The following is an 18,666-nucleotide window of genomic DNA, read 5'->3' on the forward strand; positions in this document are numbered from 1 at the left end:
GTTGCACAACAGTGTGAATGTACTTCATGCCACTGAGCTGTGTACTTAAAAATGTTTAAATTGATTAAATTTACATTATATCTACTTCATCACAGTAAAAGAATAAATAAAGCATAGTTCTTTTCATAAAGTTGCCATGATGGCTACTTTTTTCTTTTTTCAGAAAAAGTAACTATTGTATCCTACCTTAATAGGGAGATTGCAAAATTTTTCAATCAGTCGATCTTCTTTCAAAGCTTAAATGAGTTCATTAAGATTCTCAAAAATAGTTTTATCACCTTTGTCTATTGCTTTAGGCACCGTCTCCCTTTAAATATGCATTAATATGGAAATGAGGCATTGCTCTTCACACATTTTCATTGTTGGATCCAGAGTGTGAAGGCGAAGTGGATGTAATCAAACCTGCTCGTGTTCCTGCAGCTACTTAAGGCCTGAGTTGATTGTACACTTCGAATACAGGGCTGCTCGGTGAAATAAGCGGAGGGAACGACTTCAGCTGCAGGGAAGATGAGCTCACCTTGAATTTGTGACTCTGGCTGTTTTTCACCATGATAATGGTTGCTGCCCCTGCTCACATCAACCCAGGCTCATTCCCCACACACAGGAGAGCCAGCCCCGCCATTACAGGAGTTAAATCTGGTCACGACACCTGCTGCAAAGGCTGTGCTGGCCTGGAGAGGTCCCACCGTCTGCTGGCACACCACCTCTGTCTTGATGCTTCCGGCAAACAGGTGTGCAAGCATCACAGTTGGCTGCCGGGGTGGAGACAAGGCTAGGTGGCCCAGGGCAGAGGTGATTTACATGGCTGAGTGGCGGAGGGCCAGATAGAGACATTGGGAGCTTGGAGAAAACCCACTCCTTATTCCGAGAACGGAGTCGAGTTAATTTCTTTTCATTTTGGTCTCCTCTTTTGCAAAATGGGGATAAGACTTGCCTGGCAGGTTTGTTTTCAGGATTGTATGTGATAATACACATCACTTGTCTGACTCACTGTAGGTAAGTTTTCTCTGAATCTCACCTCTATTATTTAATACGATGTTCCAAGTAAAGCAATTTCATTCTTGCCTTGACACTTTTGTTTGAGCTGCTCCAAAGGCCTGGAATGTCCTCCCACTGCATTACAAACTACTGTTACTCTTTCATTATGCAACCCAGACGCCATTCATTTTTCCTTTTAGGAAGGCTACTATCCCCTTTTCTCCTATAGAGACAAATGATGCTAAAGAACTCTCCCTCTTCCATGTCCTGACCATATTTCCAATGTCAGGCTGTCCTCATTGAATCGCTGCTTGCTGTTTCTCTGTCTCCTGCACTAGTCATTGCTCTGTCCCTGGTATCTGCAAACTTCTTTTGTACAACACCTCAGAGTAAATATTTTGGACTTTGAGGGACCATACAGTCTCTGTGATAACTGCTCAACTGTGCTGTTGTACTGAAAACACAGCCGTGGACAATAGGTAAAAAAATGAACATGGCTGTATTTCCAAGAAACTTTATTTACAAAACAGGCTGCGAGCCAGACTTGGCTCACAGCCATAGTCATATCCCACGCACAGAGTACAGAGCTTGGCATGACAAACACTGGAAAAATGTATTTGTCCCAAATTCTAGACTCAAGCCTGGCCCGGAAATGTCCTCTTCCATCCATATGTTTTGTCCCTGTCTGTGATGGGCTTGCTGGATGCAAACAGAAGTCCAGGGAAGCCCACTGCATGTGACTTTTGCTCCAGAGGCTAAATATAGTGTTTTGTTGCTTGAGGCAAAAACATAAGACATATTATAGTATGGAAGGTGTACTTCCTGTTCATGGAATCAGAAGACCTGTGCTGAATTCCTAGTTTGGGTACTAAGTGTGTAACCCTAGGCTGGCCATTTCACCCCTTTAAGCCTCCATAAAAATTCATCTACAGAATAGGCTGTGTGCCTGCATTGGAGGACATAGTGAGGACCACGATGATATCACACGTGGCATTGCATTGTGAGCTGACTCACTAGTCAATATCATTATTATTATTATTATTAGACTCAGATTCTAGATTATTTCCATACTCTGCTTTCTGGGCTGGTAGGAAGGTCATGTGTGCATTCATTCATTTAATTCATTGATTCATTCATTTAATTCATCATTATTCATTCATTTAATTACAAATTTAAGGTTGGAAAATTGTCAAATAAGGAAGGAAACCATTCTCTTGGGCCAGTACAGACTCAGAGAACATTCCAAGCACCGTCTAACTGATCTTATTTATTGTCTAGTTCTATTTTTTAATGTTCTGGTGATTTGGCCATTGGACAAAGATCTAGGATGAGAGAAACCAAAGTGTTGGATTCTTAGACTGTGAGAAGCAGTAAGTCATGCATTGTCTACGGAGCCCCACTGAGAGAATGAGTTGGTGTGACAGATTGTTTCTGTTCCACCAGATTCTATTCTCCTTTCTTCCCAAGTCACAGCCATACTACCTGTCCCTTGAAGGTACACCTGGCCGTGAGACTGACTTACAGCCAGTGACATGTAAATGGAAGTAGAAAGCACCACTTCTAGGCCTGGCCCTTGGGAAAGCAAAGGCACTCATAAAAGATAAAAAAAAAAAAAAAATTCCGATGGACACTTCTCAAGTTCCCAGCTCTGCATGACCTGGGAGGGTGTGAATGAGAGAAACCCTGGAAGCCTCATGCCAAGGACAGCATCCTGGATCCCTTAATGATATGGTGGAGTGGAGCTGCCCTTGACTTGGAACCCCTCCCGGGACAGTTACCTGAGCACAACATGATCTACCTGTTGTGTGTATTGTATTGTGTTATGTTGTGTTTTCAGCCAGTGCGTATTAAAGTCTAGTTGTTACAGCATTTTCTTACCAAAAATGATATATCTACCTTATTTCCTTCCTTCCTTCATATCTTCCTTTCCTTCTGTCTTCCTGCCTTCTTCATTCCCAAATTGCATAAATCCATAACCCTCTAGGTGAGATGTGCTTTGGATTGAAAACTTTTCAAATTTTACGAAGTTCATGTGAAGTACAAGGGCTGATCCCTAGTGAGGTCTGAAGCTTATGCAATTTGGGGAGCTTCTTCAAGTAGAAGATTACAAAATGTTGAATACAAAATCAGATATACCATTTCATACCCTGTTACTGTGACAACTTAATAAACCATGCCCTTCAACATGCAGCTGGCTCTCAGTCTTTTTGAAAATTTGATCCATAATGGCCAAAAACACTTGCCATCGAGGTCCAAATGTTGGAAGTATAATGACTTCATAGTGATGTCTTTCAGCCACTTAATGACCCTAAACATTAAAGAAATTAGAATTGGCAGGGTCTGCAGGGCTATTGTTTTTTAACTTATTGGAGTTTCCAAATGGTGGTTTCATGCTGCCAGCTAGTATGGTACTGAGGATTTATAGGCTATAAAACACAGACAGATTCCCAACCATAAGAATTGTCATGGGCTGCACGTAGGAAAACAGTCTCCAATTTATGTTGCCCGATGAGACAGTGATCGGCTATAATCATACTTTTATTTCATACACTGGCTTTCTTCAGAGGATCATGAGGTCCTTGAGCATATGGTTTACGACCTTACCAACAAGTACCAATCATGACACATACAGACAAGGCAGGTCCATCATCACCAAACCTTCTGTAGAGCACTCAGCATATCAGTCCCTCACTGTTTTAGGTTGTTTCTATTTGAGCAAATCTGTTAGCCTTAGAAATTAAGCAACTACAAGATTCCAACCCCGAGAACATGGGGCTAATCTCCCCGATGTGGTAGGCTGACTCCATTCATGTATTTTTCCAGCAAGTATTTCCTGATCCTCCCAAGTAGAATAACCTTCTCCCAGTCATCCTTCCTAGTGCTCTTAGCACTTGGCCGATTTTTCTGCCACACACGCTTGGCCTCATGTGAGTATCAGACAGCACCGGCTCATTGGCAAAGGACAGGTTTTCATAGCAGATAGACATGGGTGTGGCCCTCTATCTACCTTTACTGGCCACACGAATTAGGTACACTAATTAATTTTCTTATCTTCAATTTTCTCTTCTTTCAAAATCAGAAATAACTCTACTGACTTTGCATAGTTGGGAAGAATATTTGGGAGATTGTACATAAAGTACTTAACTATAGAAATGGTATTAAAAGAATTTTAAACTCCTTTTCTTCTTGACTGCAGGAAATGGGTTGTATTCTTTTATCTATTCCTCTTGGCAGAGTTCCTGCTTAACTGAAGGAGATCAATAAAATCTTATTACAGGAAGGAAGGGAGGGACATTCAAAGTGGTTAAGTGATGTGGGTCACTTAATGATAGCAGGAACAAAACAAACAAGAATTAGGAATTTCACAAAACTAATTCAAGGAAAAATAGGTTTCAGACATATGAATGGATGTTTCTTGACAAAAAGATTCTATGGTCAACAAAACCCCCATGGGCATGCCTTAATCTGAGGGTTTAATATAAGGCCCTTCAAAAAAAAATCTATTTTACTCTTTGAGATTAGGGTTTGACATTTGATTTCTTCTATCAAGGGAAAGTCTTTAAATTTCTCCTCTGTGGGTTCACTGACCTCATGACAAATTCAAGACCCTGGGATTTACTCTGTCCAAGGAGCCCATTTTAGTTGCAAATTGCCATGCAGGGTGGAGACTGGAAAATCTCAGTCCTCTGTGGACCATTCTCTACTGCATTGATGATATCAGTGTCACATTGCTAAAAAGCAATGCACTTTCATCCACTGGAGAGGGTATCCTTGACCTCCAGCCTGGTGATCTAAGCATGCCTTCACCCTGGTCCTGCAGTAACTTACACAGGAAGTGGAGGAAAAGAGGACAGCCCTCATCGTCCATGCGGTCAAGGTCATCCCACACCCACGTGGACGTGAACTTCACATTCATCAGTGTCCCAGCAGGGAGTGACACCCAAGGGATTTAACCAAAGAAAGCTTAACAAAGGGACAATTTCAGAGCAGGAGTGGCTGAGTTAAAACAGAATCTGTGCCTTTCTGAAGCTATGGTTTTAACAGCATCTTTGAAAGTCCCAACTACACCATGATGAATCACGTTTCAGAAAGCACTTTGACACACATGATCTTGGTCATTCTTGGCCAGCATCTCCCCAGATTTGCAAATGGGTGGTCATTGGTTTTTCTTTACGTAGTGGAGTCCACAAGATCATGTTTAATATTATGCTAACAATAAACCTAATTTGACCCATAGAAGATCCTCCCAACCTCCAAGTGCAGCCTTTAGTTACTGCCTCAGTCAAGCAAAATGTAGACGGAGGCTCGATGTTCCATTGCAGAGTCTGTGTAAGAGACACAATTGGTAAGCACTGGGCTGTTTCAAGGCATAACAATGAAAAATGGAAATGCAATTTCATAAGCAATGCCAGGTGCACAAATTGGAGTCTGCAGCCCCTCTTTTGGGGACTTGTTTCAAACTCACATCCTTCAGTTTTCATTTACAGCCTCAGAAATTCATTTATTGTTCCCAGCTGGACCTGGGTCCAGGGCTCCAAAACGATATCTGTAATCATTAGGATTTTAGCAAAGTGAGAATGGGAGACACCGTCTCCAATATAATTTCCATTCTTTTGGACGTAGCCTCGTATTATTCAAACCTGTCAAGTCACATGACGGTTGATAACAGGATGTTGGAGATCTACATCAGCCAAATAGGCAGAGCTCCATCACGAATCATATTCTGGCTCTTTTAGGGTAAGGGTTTTGCATAAAAGTTCAGAAATAAATATGAAGACTTCAAGAAAGAAATTTATCAAAATTGCTATGCAGTGTCTGGTTCTAAATTTTATAAATATTTTAATGAGAAGTGAAAAATGAAAGTTAATGTCCAGGTTTGTTTGGTTTTGTCATATGTGAAAAGGATAATAATAGTACTTTCTTCACCAGAGGGTTTTAAGGCTAAATAAGATAAATATTAATTCACCTCGATCATTTGTTGAATGAGGCAGGGGATAGATAGAGATAGATGATGGATAGATAGATAGATAGATAGATAGATAGATAGATATGCAAATAGAAAATAAATACAGATACATAGGCAGAGACTGACAGCTACTCAGTGATGGTGAATGTTAAAGCCTTGAGTTCAGCATCCATCATTCACTAGGTCTTCAATACATGTTTATTGAACATATGGATTATCAGAACAAAGCTTTGTTTTATAACTTTCAGTTCTTAAACTTCACACATTCACACTCAATATTTATTTAAAAAGAAACAGGGTAAAAGTTATATTTCCAAAAGATATATTTTCACTAATCAATAGCACTGGTAAATTATGAAGCAATTACCCACAGTAGCTACAGGGACAAGTACCTGCTATCTGTCACTGAGAGCACAAACATCCACAGGGCAGACCCACAGGTATGGGAAGGAGTCCATGGGGACCTTGAGTTGCAAATCTCTCCTACTGGGAGGAAAGAGGGTCTATTGGGAATGTGGTAGGTGTATGTGGAGAGTGTGTGTTTCATGTACAATTTGATCTGTACAATTAGATCTGTACAATTAGAAGTTGTATCTTATTAAGTCATTCTATGTTGGTCACTTATGAACACACCCTCCTTTAGATGAATCTACTCAACTTCCAATAACAATGACCTTAATAATGATGATAATTGCTAGCACTTCACTATGTACAAGACACTGTCTAAGGGATTTGTCTGTATTAATTCATCTAATCTCCTCAACAGTCTTGTGAGTTAGGTACTATTCGCATCCCCCTTTCACTGATGAGCCAGGTGACACATAGAAAGGTCGAGGAACTTGATGACATCTCATACTTAATAAGTGGCTGAACTGGGGTGTGAACCAAATAATCTGAATCTAGAATTTAAACTCTTGGCCACTACTGAGCCCTTTTATTCAATGGTTTTGGAAATGGAGGCTTGGGAAGGAAAACGATCGATAGTGCCAGAGCCAGGGCGAGAAAGTGCCTTTTAATTTAATTAGTACAAATCTACTAAATGTTTCCTTCAGGCCAGCAAACAGGCTTAGAGATACAATTGAGAGCCAGATGAATAAGGTCCCATCCTGTGTTCACTGATGAAACGCAAGTCAGAGCATGAAGCGTGTGTGCAGGCGATGGCGATGAAGCATGGCAGGGGCTGTGCATTACAGCACCAGCAACATCGCGGCCCCAGGTAAGAGCGGAAGGACGGCTGGGTTAGTCAGGTGAGGGCACCGGAGCCTTGTGTTTAAGGTCCTACTGCACTTCGAATAAAATGTAAATGCCTCACCATGGCCTCAGAAGTTCCGAATGGTCTGGCCCTACCTAACACTGGAATCTCACCCCGGCCACATTCTCCTGTTCTCTCTCTGGTCCAGCCCACCTGCCTGTTTTCAAGGTTTCTAGAACATGCCGAGGTCTTTCCTGACTCCTGTCTCCTTCACAGACGTTCTCCCTTCTGCCTAAAATGCTCTTCTCTTCCTGAAGCTGCCTTGATTTCCTCCTTCGGGGCTTGCTTTGATGTCATCTCCTAAGGGAGGCCTTTACAAATCACGCTTTAAGTAGTTCCCACCAATGCTCTCAATTTTTCATTGTTATGAGTTGAATTGGGTCTCTCCCCACCCCCAGGTTTACATGTTGAAGCCCTCACCTCCAGTACCTCAGAATATGATCTTATTAGGAGATAAAGTCTTTACAGAGGTAATCAGGTTAAAATGAGGTCATTAGGGTAGACCCTAATACAATATGGCCGGTGTCCTTATAAGAAGGGGAAATCTGGACCTAGACGCAGGGATAAAGCCACATGAAGATGAAAGCAGAGATCAAGGTGATCCTTCCACAAGCCAAAGAACATCAAGGATTGACAGCAAAACACCAGAAGCTAAAAGAGGCACGAGAAGAAAGACTGCTAACGCCTTGATCTCGGGCTTCCAGCCTCCAGAACTGTGAGACAATACATGTCGTTGTTTAAGCCACTCAGTTCGTGGTGCTATATTCCTAGCAAACGAACGCAGTAATTACACTTTTTGTTTTTTTAACACTTCGTATCAGGGGCGAGCGCGAACGCAGTCCCCCACTACCACAAATTATGCGTCGAGTTTCCCACATTTGGGGAAATCGCAGGGGTCAGCACATCCGGAGTGCAATGGATAAGCCTCGTCCTGGGAAAACCACCTTCGTGATCATGGTATCTTAATTACACTTTTATTATGGATTTACTTCACTCAGCTACAAGCTCTATGGGGCCAGGGCTTGTCAGTTTCAGTCACCAGTGGCCCCAGCCAGGGCTGGAACATGGTGGGTACTGAAGGATCTCTTGGTGTGGAGTGATTCTCTTCTCCTGTGGGAACATCTCTCCTCCTTTCTTCCTTCTCCTTCTTCTCTGCCTCTTCCCCTCCCTAAACTCTCTCCTGCTCCTCTTGCTTTTTTTCCCCCCTTTATTTTTTATTATTTATTTATTTATTCATTTATTTTTGGCTGTGTTGGGTCTTCGTTTCTGTGCAAGGGCTTTCTCTAGTTCCGGCAAGCGGGAGCCACTCTTCATCGCGGTGCGCGGGCCTCTCACTATCGCAGCCTCTCTTGTTGCGGAGCACAGGCTCCAGACGCGCAGGCTCAGCTGTTGTGGCTCACGGGCCTAGTTGCTCCACGGCATGTGGGATCTTCCCAGACCAGAGCTCGAATCCGTGTCCCCTGCATTGGAAGGCAGATTCTCAACCACTGTGCCACCAGGGAAGCCCCACTTCTCTTGCTTTTAATGTGCTTTCAGGATGATGGGATCTATAAGTTTCCAGAACTTGGTCATAGCTTGAGACAGATTAAGAAACAAACTGAGACTAGAATCAGATGCTAAGTAGACTCCACAGACCCCGCCCACCCATTCAAGAGACCCTTGTGTAATTTCCAAGCAGTCTTAGACATGGCCTGTTTCCTAAAGATGGATCACAAAGAACTTGGAGAGTGGAAAGCACATGGCCCCCGGTATTGCTCAGGTTTGGCTAGTACCCTGGTTTTTTCTCTGACTGTGTGGCCTTGAGAAATCCCTTTACCTATGAGTCCAACTTATCGGCAAAGTAGGACGAGTGTGCCAATCTGCCCTTCACATTTGGCAGGATATTGTGAGTCTCCTTCTATGGCAATAAGTGTTGATTTGTAATATGCCTCTTAATGTTTGCAATATTACGCCGCTATTAAAAATATGTATATACATATAACATACATTTATATGGTAATTTAGCCAATCCCCATTTCCGTACACTTAGATATCGTCCAAATTTTACTATGAATAGTTGATGTGATAAACTTTCCTATATAGCCATTTTTTTGTGAACCTGTACCATTATGTTCTTAGACTATGTTTCAATTATTTTGGGGGAGAAATTTCTCTAGCATACATTTAAGTCTAAGGGAATGTAAATTTTTAAGATCTCTTCCATATACTGCTAAATAGCTTCCCAGAAAAGTCAAATCAATTCATTCTCTTTCCAGCAATATAGTAACGTGTTAGAGCACTTTTTCCGCCCCCCGACAAATATCATCATTCATTCACACATTGCCAGCTTAGCAATATTGGGCATTTTTCCATCTTCATAAGCCATTGGTGCTCATCTGCTCTGCTGGTGGTCCTCTTTGTACCCTTCAGCTCCATCCCCGCTCTGCTCTGCTTCATGTCCCAGAGGAGAGCTTCTCCCAGGCTCTCTTACACTCCGGCATCCTGCTGGATTTGGTTTAATGGTCACCCCTGAAGGGTGTCCAAGGGCCAGAGATTCCCCTTGCGCCCCTCCACCAAGTCAGGCTGAGGTTTTGGCAGTGGCCGTGTTTCTCTGCCTGTGGCCACAGTGCTTGTCTTGGAGCTCCTCTTTCACAAGCAGGTTCTGGTAGCACTGTTCCCTCTCGTGCCCCCTTGGACCTTGCAGGGCAAAGGATTCTGCTGTTGTTTCCCTGGAAGATTCTCCATCGTTGAGGTTTCTTAACCCTGCCCACCCTAACAGTCCCATCATTAAGCTCTCTTCAGTTACTGTTTTGGGTATGTCATCTGTCTCCAACTAGCATGTAGTGTAAACCCTGATGGCTGGTTTCTCCTTTGCTTTTCTTTTTTTAATGAAAGCGCCTGACTTAAGTTAAGCCGAAGCATCCACTTCAAAGATGGCTTTTCTCCAATAAGCACACTGCCAGTCACACAACTAGATAAAGATCCAACCTCTCCCCTACCTTGTTTTACAGATCTTGGTTGATTTCCATAAAGGATCATGGGGGGGCCTTGTTATTTTCTCTTCCCATGCTTTAAAGCCTCATTTTAATGTTTTAAATTAACCAATAAAATTTAATCCCTGAAACCTTAGGCCCCCAGCCTCAACCCCAAAAAGGCAGAACCCCAGGCCCTTGTCCCCTCTCTCTCTCTCTCTCTCTCTCCCCTCGACCTTGCTGTGTGGCCCCAGGTGTGCCACGCAATTTCCAGGACATTTATGTAATAAACCTCTTTCTTCTCCCCTGAGTTTACTGATGGTTATTGCTAAGCTCATCTTGCAGTCATAATAAGAACCCCAAGGGCTGGCCCCGCCAAAATGTTGGTTATTGACAGGCTGAGACTTACACAAAGCTTAGTACTATTGCTGTTTTAACCATTTTTTCTATTTCGGCATTTGCCAGTTGTGTGTATGTATTTTATATATATATATATATATATATATATATATATATATATATATTTGTATATATACACACACACATATATATCTTTATAGGTATATATATTTCATTAATCCTTTCTTATATAGTATTGAAATATTTTCCCTAGTCTTCTGATTCTCAGTTGCCTTTTTTATGCCATTAAAAAAAAGGAATTTTAATATAGTCAGATATCCCCAATTTGAGGCAAAGGGAAATCTAATTTAGTGAAAAGTCTGAATTCTAGGATTATTTTAAAGAGCAGTTACTGTATTACTTAGAGTAAACACAGAGAAGAAATAGGAAAATGGATTAAGAAATCTTTCTGAAACAGGGATAAGTCATACATAATATAATGGATAAAACTGGTGATGTCTGGGTTTCTTTCTTTCTTTCTTTTTTATAAATTTATTTATTTATTTTTGGCTGCGTTGGATCTTTGTTGCTGTGCGGGTTTTCTCTAGTCGCGGCGTGTGGAGGCTACTCTTCGTTGCGGCGCACAGTGGCTTCTCTCGTTGTGGAGCATGGGCTCTAGGCGCGTGGGCTTCAGTAGTTGTGGCACGCGGGCTCAGTACTTGTGGCTTGCAGGCTCTAGAGTGCAGGCTCAGTAGTTGTGGCGCACAGGCTTAGTTGCTCTGCGGCATGTGGGATCTTCCTGGACCAGGGCTCGAACCCGTGTCCCCTGCATTGGCAGGCGGATTCTTAACCACTGCGCCACCAGGGAAACCCCTAAACTGGGTTTCTTTAAAGGGTTCAAAGTATTTGCTCACTGACTTAAGCAGGTTAAAATCTTTCCATGAAAATGTGTTGATATTACTCATTATATATATAAGACTTTTCCTCAGGCTTTCAAATTCAACTAGTACTTCCATGAGTATTTGTCATGAGTCTGCCACGTTCACACACCTAACTCAGTGTGAGAACTCTCTAAGATTGGTATTCTTATCTCCATTTAAAGGGGAGAAGATCAAAGTTCATAGAGGTTAAAGAACACATTCAGTCACACAAATAAAGAATAAACTAACTTTCCAGCGGGAGAAAGATTTAAACCTAAACTTTTTGCTTTTAAATCCAGTGCTTTGTTGCAGTATCAAATATTTTTCCAACAGAGCACACTTCAACAGAAATCATGAATATTTAACAAAAATCAGATTTAGCAGACATGTAATGATGCTTCTAAAATGTTCAAATTGGGGCATAAGTGTTAAAAGAAAAAATGATACTGAAATAAGGGCCACCTACAGTTAATTAGCAAAAATGTTACAAAAGTAATGAGTTATAAGCACTATGTTTAAGTGAAACAAATATTTTTTAAAGTCCTTCATGAATAAAAACATGCTAACAAACAGGTGGTGAAGTGTGCCCACATTGACACCAGTTAAAACTGATATACCCAAATGGATATAAAAACTGGTAACAGAAACTGCTTGAACCTGGTCATCTTGAATGCAGTGTATGTGTAGCAGGAGAGGCTGTTGATTTTTGGTGTGCTAACGAGACTCAGTGGACCAGAAAATGTCTCTTCATTTTCCTCATTCTGGAAATAATAGACTGTACAATAACAGAATTGTTATCGCAAATGCAAAATCAAAAACTCATGCATAAGCCTCATCTGAAACAGTGTTGGTAAAACATATGGCATTTATGGAAATTCTTTCCCTTCAATTCTCATCATTACAGAATTCAGCTGCTCCCATGCGATGGAAGAAACTTGCCAATAAATAAAAAAGAGATAAACCAATCTGCCTATGCGTTGTAAGTAGCAGTGTCAGAAACGATAGCCACTGAGAGATGGACGTCTCCTGTGACAACATGTGGAGTAGAAAAGATGTTCCCATTTAGTTCAAATTCAAGACTTCCAAATAATGTGTCTGTAGAGAAAGACAGTGTTCATCGAATCTGGTGGCATTCACTGGTGTATAATATATTCCAGAATACAGTTGTTGAAGGAAGGCTACTTTATCACATCTCTGCATCCACTTCTCAACTCCCCCTGCCAACCACCTCTATGAATTTGGAGTCAGTAGACACGTGAAACCTGGTGAAGGTAAGCAAATCTTTGGGACATGCCAAAATCCAGACCTAAAATTCTGCTGAAGGATTTCTGCTCCCTAGGTCAAATGAGAGCCTGGGAATGAATAGAGAGAATCCTGGGGTGAGGAGTAGGACATGGCAGCACTTGTAGAGATTTGGGGTTTCCAAAAGGTTCAGGGGCTGGAAAAAGCATTCCTAGAAAAACCTGTTGACCTTGATTTTAGAGCAGCTTTATAGGAACTGAAGAGATGGGCTGGAGTCATCTGTTTAGCTGAGTCTTGTAAATTGTTAGTCTGTAGGATAGAGGCCAAGGTGCCTATCTCATCTTTGGGGATTGATGCTAAGATACCCTGGTAGCCTCACTGAATGGGCAATGGAAATTTGCAATCTACTCAAGAGGGATCTAACAGCCAGAGAGAGAAAATGCTGGAAAATCAGGCAACTTAAACAAACAAAATTATAACACTTAAGGTTACGTCACAGCATGAAAAAAATAAAAGACTTCATAGAACCAGATACTCTCAGTTCTCATTATTCGTGGTAGTTATTTTCTAGACAAAGATGCAAACACTGAATTAGCAAATACTGAAATGCTGCTGCTTAGGGTCAGGTTTCCATGAGCCTCTGGCCACAGTATTTTCATTAACCTATCAATACCTAATAAAACTTTGTTTTATTAGTGTTTGCGTTTAAGGACACCTTAACACACACCTAGTACACACTGTTCATTCATTAACATTGTGCTAACAGGTGAACAAGATAATAACAGATGGAGAAAGGGCTATAATAAAACAGTTAGTACATTAAAAATGCATTGAGTTAATGAAAGATTGGAGTCTGAATCCTGAAAGCTTCACCCAATTCTAGGCAAGATTGATATTAGAAAAGACACACACCAAGCCAAAGTCTGAGAATGTACTTTGTTTTTGAATCTCAGGGATAAAGAGAAAACATTTAAAGTTTCCATACAGAAAGAACAATAATTTGCAAAGATTAAAAAGGATCAAACTGGCATGGAACTTTTCATCCACAGCCCCAAAGTAGAAGATAATGGAATAGCACTGTGAGACCGCTAAGAGAATGAGTTTTGACCCAAGATTTCTACCTCTAACCAATACGATATTTATCTGTTGGTGTGAAAGATGTTTGCAGATATGTAAGGATTCAGGGAATGTATCACCTACACCTCACTGAAGAAAATACTGAAGTATGGACTCTAATCAAAGAAGAAATGAATATAACAAGAGATCCCAAGACAGGAGAAGATGGGAGGGAATGGTGAGAAGCAAATAAAGATAGAAGTAGAGATAGAGATACATAATCATCAAAGTCTTGGAATGCACAGCATACATCCCAAAGACCAATTCCTGAAATAGAAGTCACATTCTATAAGACAAAATGTTTAAAACTGGAAGAACCAAACTCCTTCTGTGAATAAAACCCTGAAGATGTGTGATAGACCAGAAGGCAGAAGTAAAAGTATTTCTAAATTCTTATTACATTGGGGTAAGAAATTAGCAATGGGCAGGTGAGTTAAAGAATCTTGCATAGGGGCTTCCCTGGTGGCGCAGTGGTTGAGAATCTGCCTGCCAATGCAGGGGACACAGGTTCGATCCCTGGTCTGGGAAGATCCCACATGCCGCGGAGCAACTGGGCCCGTGAGCCACAACTACTGAGCCTGCGCGTCTGGAGCTTGTGCTCCACAACAAGAGAGGCCGCGATAGTGAGAGGCCCGCGCACCGCGATGAAGAGTGGGTCCCGCTTGCCACGACTAGAGAAAGCCCTCGCACAGAAACGAAGACCCAACACAGCCAAAAATAAATATAAATAAATAAATAAGATTTAAAAAAAAAAAAAGAATCTTGCATAGGAGTAAAAACTGATATCTTATTTTAATGCAATGATAGAAGAATAGTGATTCTGAGCTTCAAGAGAGGGGAGGTAATTGGTAGTGGTATCAAAAAGGACAACATAAATTCTAAACTAACAGAGTGGAAAAATAAGGATGTGTAGTAACTAGAACAGACCAGCAACAAGAAATAAAAGAAAAACCTGGGAATAACAATATGCAATAAATAATAAATACAAAGAATGTGAAAGGAATAAATCATGTATAGTTGTTATACTACATGTGAATGACAAAGGCTGCCAAACTTGTTTAAAAATAAAACCCATCTCCATCTTCTTGACAAAAATGAATTTAAGACAAAGTAATAGAGAAAACTGAAAATAGAAAAGATGTATAAACATATAACAGGCACACAATAAGAAAGCCAAAGTAGCAACATTAGTGCTACATATACTGGAATTAATTCACATGTTGTATACATATTTATAAATAATATGTGTGTATATATATTTCCCTATGTTCTTTGAATATATATTATACATTTTTACATATGTCTAACAAACATTTTCAAAAAGTGATCATATTCATGACTATGAAAAAGCTTAAGAAATTCAAAAATAGAAATTTGACAGACTACATGCTGTGATCAAAATCATAATGATTATAAATAATTAATAAAAAAGAGCACCCCAAATTATTAACTGCTTAGAGTTTTAAAAAACCTGGTGATTGCCACTGAAATGACAGACTATCTAAAAAACCAGGAAAGGGAGAGAACTTTATATCAAAACCCAGGGAGGCACAACAAAATCAACATACAGAGAAAAATACAGAGCCTGTAAGGGCATTGTTTTGTAAGAAGGAAGACAAAATATAAAAGAAATTAAGTCTCTTCTTCAGAAATCAGGACTGATAACAAACCAAATACTCTGAATGAAGAAAGACTTATTCAAGTAAAAACTGAAATTAATGAAATATATATAAAATACGTATGTTTTAGAATAAATATCAAAAATCTGATTCTTTGAAAAGATTAATAATATAAATAAGTGCCTTATGAGGCTGATTAAGGAGAAAAGAAACAAGGTAAAATATTCATGGTTCAAAATGAAACGGGAGGTTTAAACACATATGAAGGAGATTTTTAAGAATTACAAGTTAATAATATGTGTAAATCTATGACAAATAAATAAACATGTAAACAAAACCTGGAGAAATGGATATCTTCCAATCAAAATACAAACTGCCAAAACTACTTTGGAAGAAAGAGAAAATCTGAACAGATTAATTACCAAAAAAGGATTGGAAAAGTGATGAAAGATATACCCTTAAAAAAAGAGATGAGGACCAGATGGCTTTGCAGAGTTCTATGTGATCTCTAAAGAACACTTATTCCCAATGCTATTTAGAAACTTCTGACAATACAAGAAAAATGAAAAGCTCAACCATGCAACTCTTAAGCCAGCATAACCTTAATAATAAATCCTGCAAAATTCTGAAAAAAGGAACAATGGCAATAATTACAAAAACTATAGATCAATCTTCTTTATTATTTGGGAGGCCACAATTTTAATATGAACTAATAAGATCATGCACTATGACCTGGCAGGGTTTATTCCAAAGATACTCTATTAGGAAATCTCTTAATATGGGAATAATAAAAATGTTTAAGGCCAGTGTGAGTTCAGCATGAACTCTGCACCAGACAATCTGCTAAATGATTTACATGTATTAACACAATTCCTCTCTCACGTAATCCTGTTTGGTTATCATAATCACAATTATGATATTGAATTTTGAAGATAAGACACCTAAGGCATTAAGAAGAGAAGTTAAACTTCCATGATCACACAGAGTGAGTGGTAGGGCTGGAAACCTCATCTGGGAAGTATTGCTTCTCAGTCCTGTTCTTAACCCCTCCACTACAGAGCTGCATGTTGGGGGCAGGAAGGAGGTAGCGTAAGAACATAGGACCAGATGCTGGAAAGGAATTTGATAAAATTTGGTAGCTATTATGATTATAGCTAAGAAAAATAATATTAGAAACTAGGCAATGACTCAGTATTGATAAAAATCTACTCATAAACATAATTCTCAAATAATGAAACTCTGAAGCTGTTTCTCTTAAAATCAAGCACAAGATGAGATGTCCATTAACTCCATCAATATTCACTATTTTTGTAGTTCTTGCAAATGCAATATGACATGAAATAATAATAGTTTAAACACTGTAAGAATCTAAAAAAGAGTGGACATATGTATACGTATAACTGATTCACTTTGCTGAACACCTGAAGCTAACACAACACTGTGAAGCAACTCTACCCTGATAAGAAATAAAAATAACAAAAATCCTCAGGGATATTGCTCCAGTGGTTCTAAACCTCAGCCTTACATCGTCATGATCGTCCTGCCCCTCTAGCATCAGGACCATTGGCATACAGACAGAGCATCACTTTTCCTGACAACACTCCCTCCTCTAACACCACAGCGCTTCATCTTTGCACCAGAATACGTTAGAGTGGCTGTAACACATTTGTGGTTCTTCAGTCTCTTTCCACCCATTTACTCTCACCACAACCCAAGCTGGCTAGCCCTCTGCCCGAAATGCTCATATGAAGATGGCAGATGACCTCCAAGCTTTGGAAGCCTGTGGTCAATTTCATCTTTCCCACGTGTGGGTGCTGGCTGTGGCATACCACCCAGGTTCCCCCTTCAAGGTTAAGGCACTCACTCCTACAGCTGCCAGGAGTGTTGGCTGCTCTCAGCTGAGTCTCTCCCGGGAATTTCCCCCTAGGGATTGCTTGCAATGTTTTGTGGGGGGGGGGCGCACACATCCAGTGACTGCTCTGTGCCAGTCTACCAAGGCTTGCCACCTTTATCTCAATTCAAGATATGTTCTCCAAACTGTTCCAACATTGGTGTGTGTGGCAAATATGTGCAAAGATGCAAAATCAAATCAACCTGAGAAAGAAGTGAAGAGACGGAATGAACCTTACATTTTTATCTTGGATAAAAGCAAAATGCATTTATATCGATTATGAGTTGGAGCTTGTAAACATTCCCTGTTTGAACTCAAGTTCTGTTTGGTGACTCTTAATGAAAGTTTAAAAAACAAGTTTATGTCCAGAGAAAAACAAAACCAAACAACACTTCAGTGGCTCCCTATTTCTCTCTTTCTACGGAAAGAATAGGCAAATTCCTTACAGTGGTCTAATAGGTTGGACATGACCTACCCTACTCATACCCGACTACTTCATTATATCTCTGACCTCCTTCTCTACTATTCCCCAACCCCATTCCCTACTCCACTCAGCTACTCTCACACCCTTACTCCTCCTGGAGCAAACCAGGTTTGCCCTCAACCCAAAAACTTTGCTCTAATGTCATTGTTTTCCCTTTTTTGTTTGTAGTTAGCCCTGCTAGGATATAAGCTCCACCAAGCAAGAATCCTGCACCATTCATTCACTGATAGATTCCAAGCACCTAGAAAAATGGTTGGCACAGGGTATGAATCCAACCAATAAGTGAGAATGAATGAATGAATGGATGAGATAAAATTATCTATTTCTGATGACATTTTTACATACCTATAAAACTCAAGAGACTATTTAAGACATGCACACCTCCTAGAATTAATACGGTAGTTGATGAGTGAGCTGGCTACAAAATCAATCTCTTTTTTTAAAATAAAAAATATAACAGGCTAGAAATAAACATGGAGTAAGAGTGACAAAAGCTCTAAATACTTCAGGAAGAAAATTACCAAAATGTATAAGACATATATGAAGAAAACTATAAAATCTTACTGAGGCCATAAAATTAGATCTGAATGAATGGAAAGAAAGACTGTGTTCCTAGTTGGGAACTTTGAACATTGTAAAAATGTCAGCTCTTCAACATTTATATACACACATTAACTGAAATATGAATTAGAACACGTTTTTTTGGAATTAGGTAAAATAATCTCAAAGTTTATATGAAAGGATGCCGCTTAAAATCAGCAAGAATATTATCAAAAGAAATCTAGTGAGACTTGTTTCATAGACACTAAAATATAATAAAGCCATGCCAATCCAAATAGTATGGTATTTAGATAAAGATAAATACATAAGTAAAATAAGACATATATTTCCTTTAAAATGGGAATTTA

General features: G+C 40.0%; 1 non-coding gene across 1 annotated transcript; it reads right to left on the reverse strand.

Moving 5' to 3' along the window:
• Window positions 1–8,014: 8,014 nt before the first annotated feature.
• Window positions 8,015–8,177, reverse strand: LOC132352125 (U1 spliceosomal RNA). The gene has a single exon (XR_009498594.1). It is a non-coding gene; the product is annotated as a U1 spliceosomal RNA (small nuclear RNA).
• Between the last annotated feature and the right edge of the window lie 10,489 nt (window positions 8,178–18,666).

The sequence above is a fragment of the Balaenoptera ricei genome, chromosome 17 (genome assembly GCF_028023285.1).
Source record: "Balaenoptera ricei isolate mBalRic1 chromosome 17, mBalRic1.hap2, whole genome shotgun sequence".
Taxonomy (NCBI): Eukaryota; Metazoa; Chordata; class Mammalia; order Artiodactyla; family Balaenopteridae; genus Balaenoptera; species Balaenoptera ricei.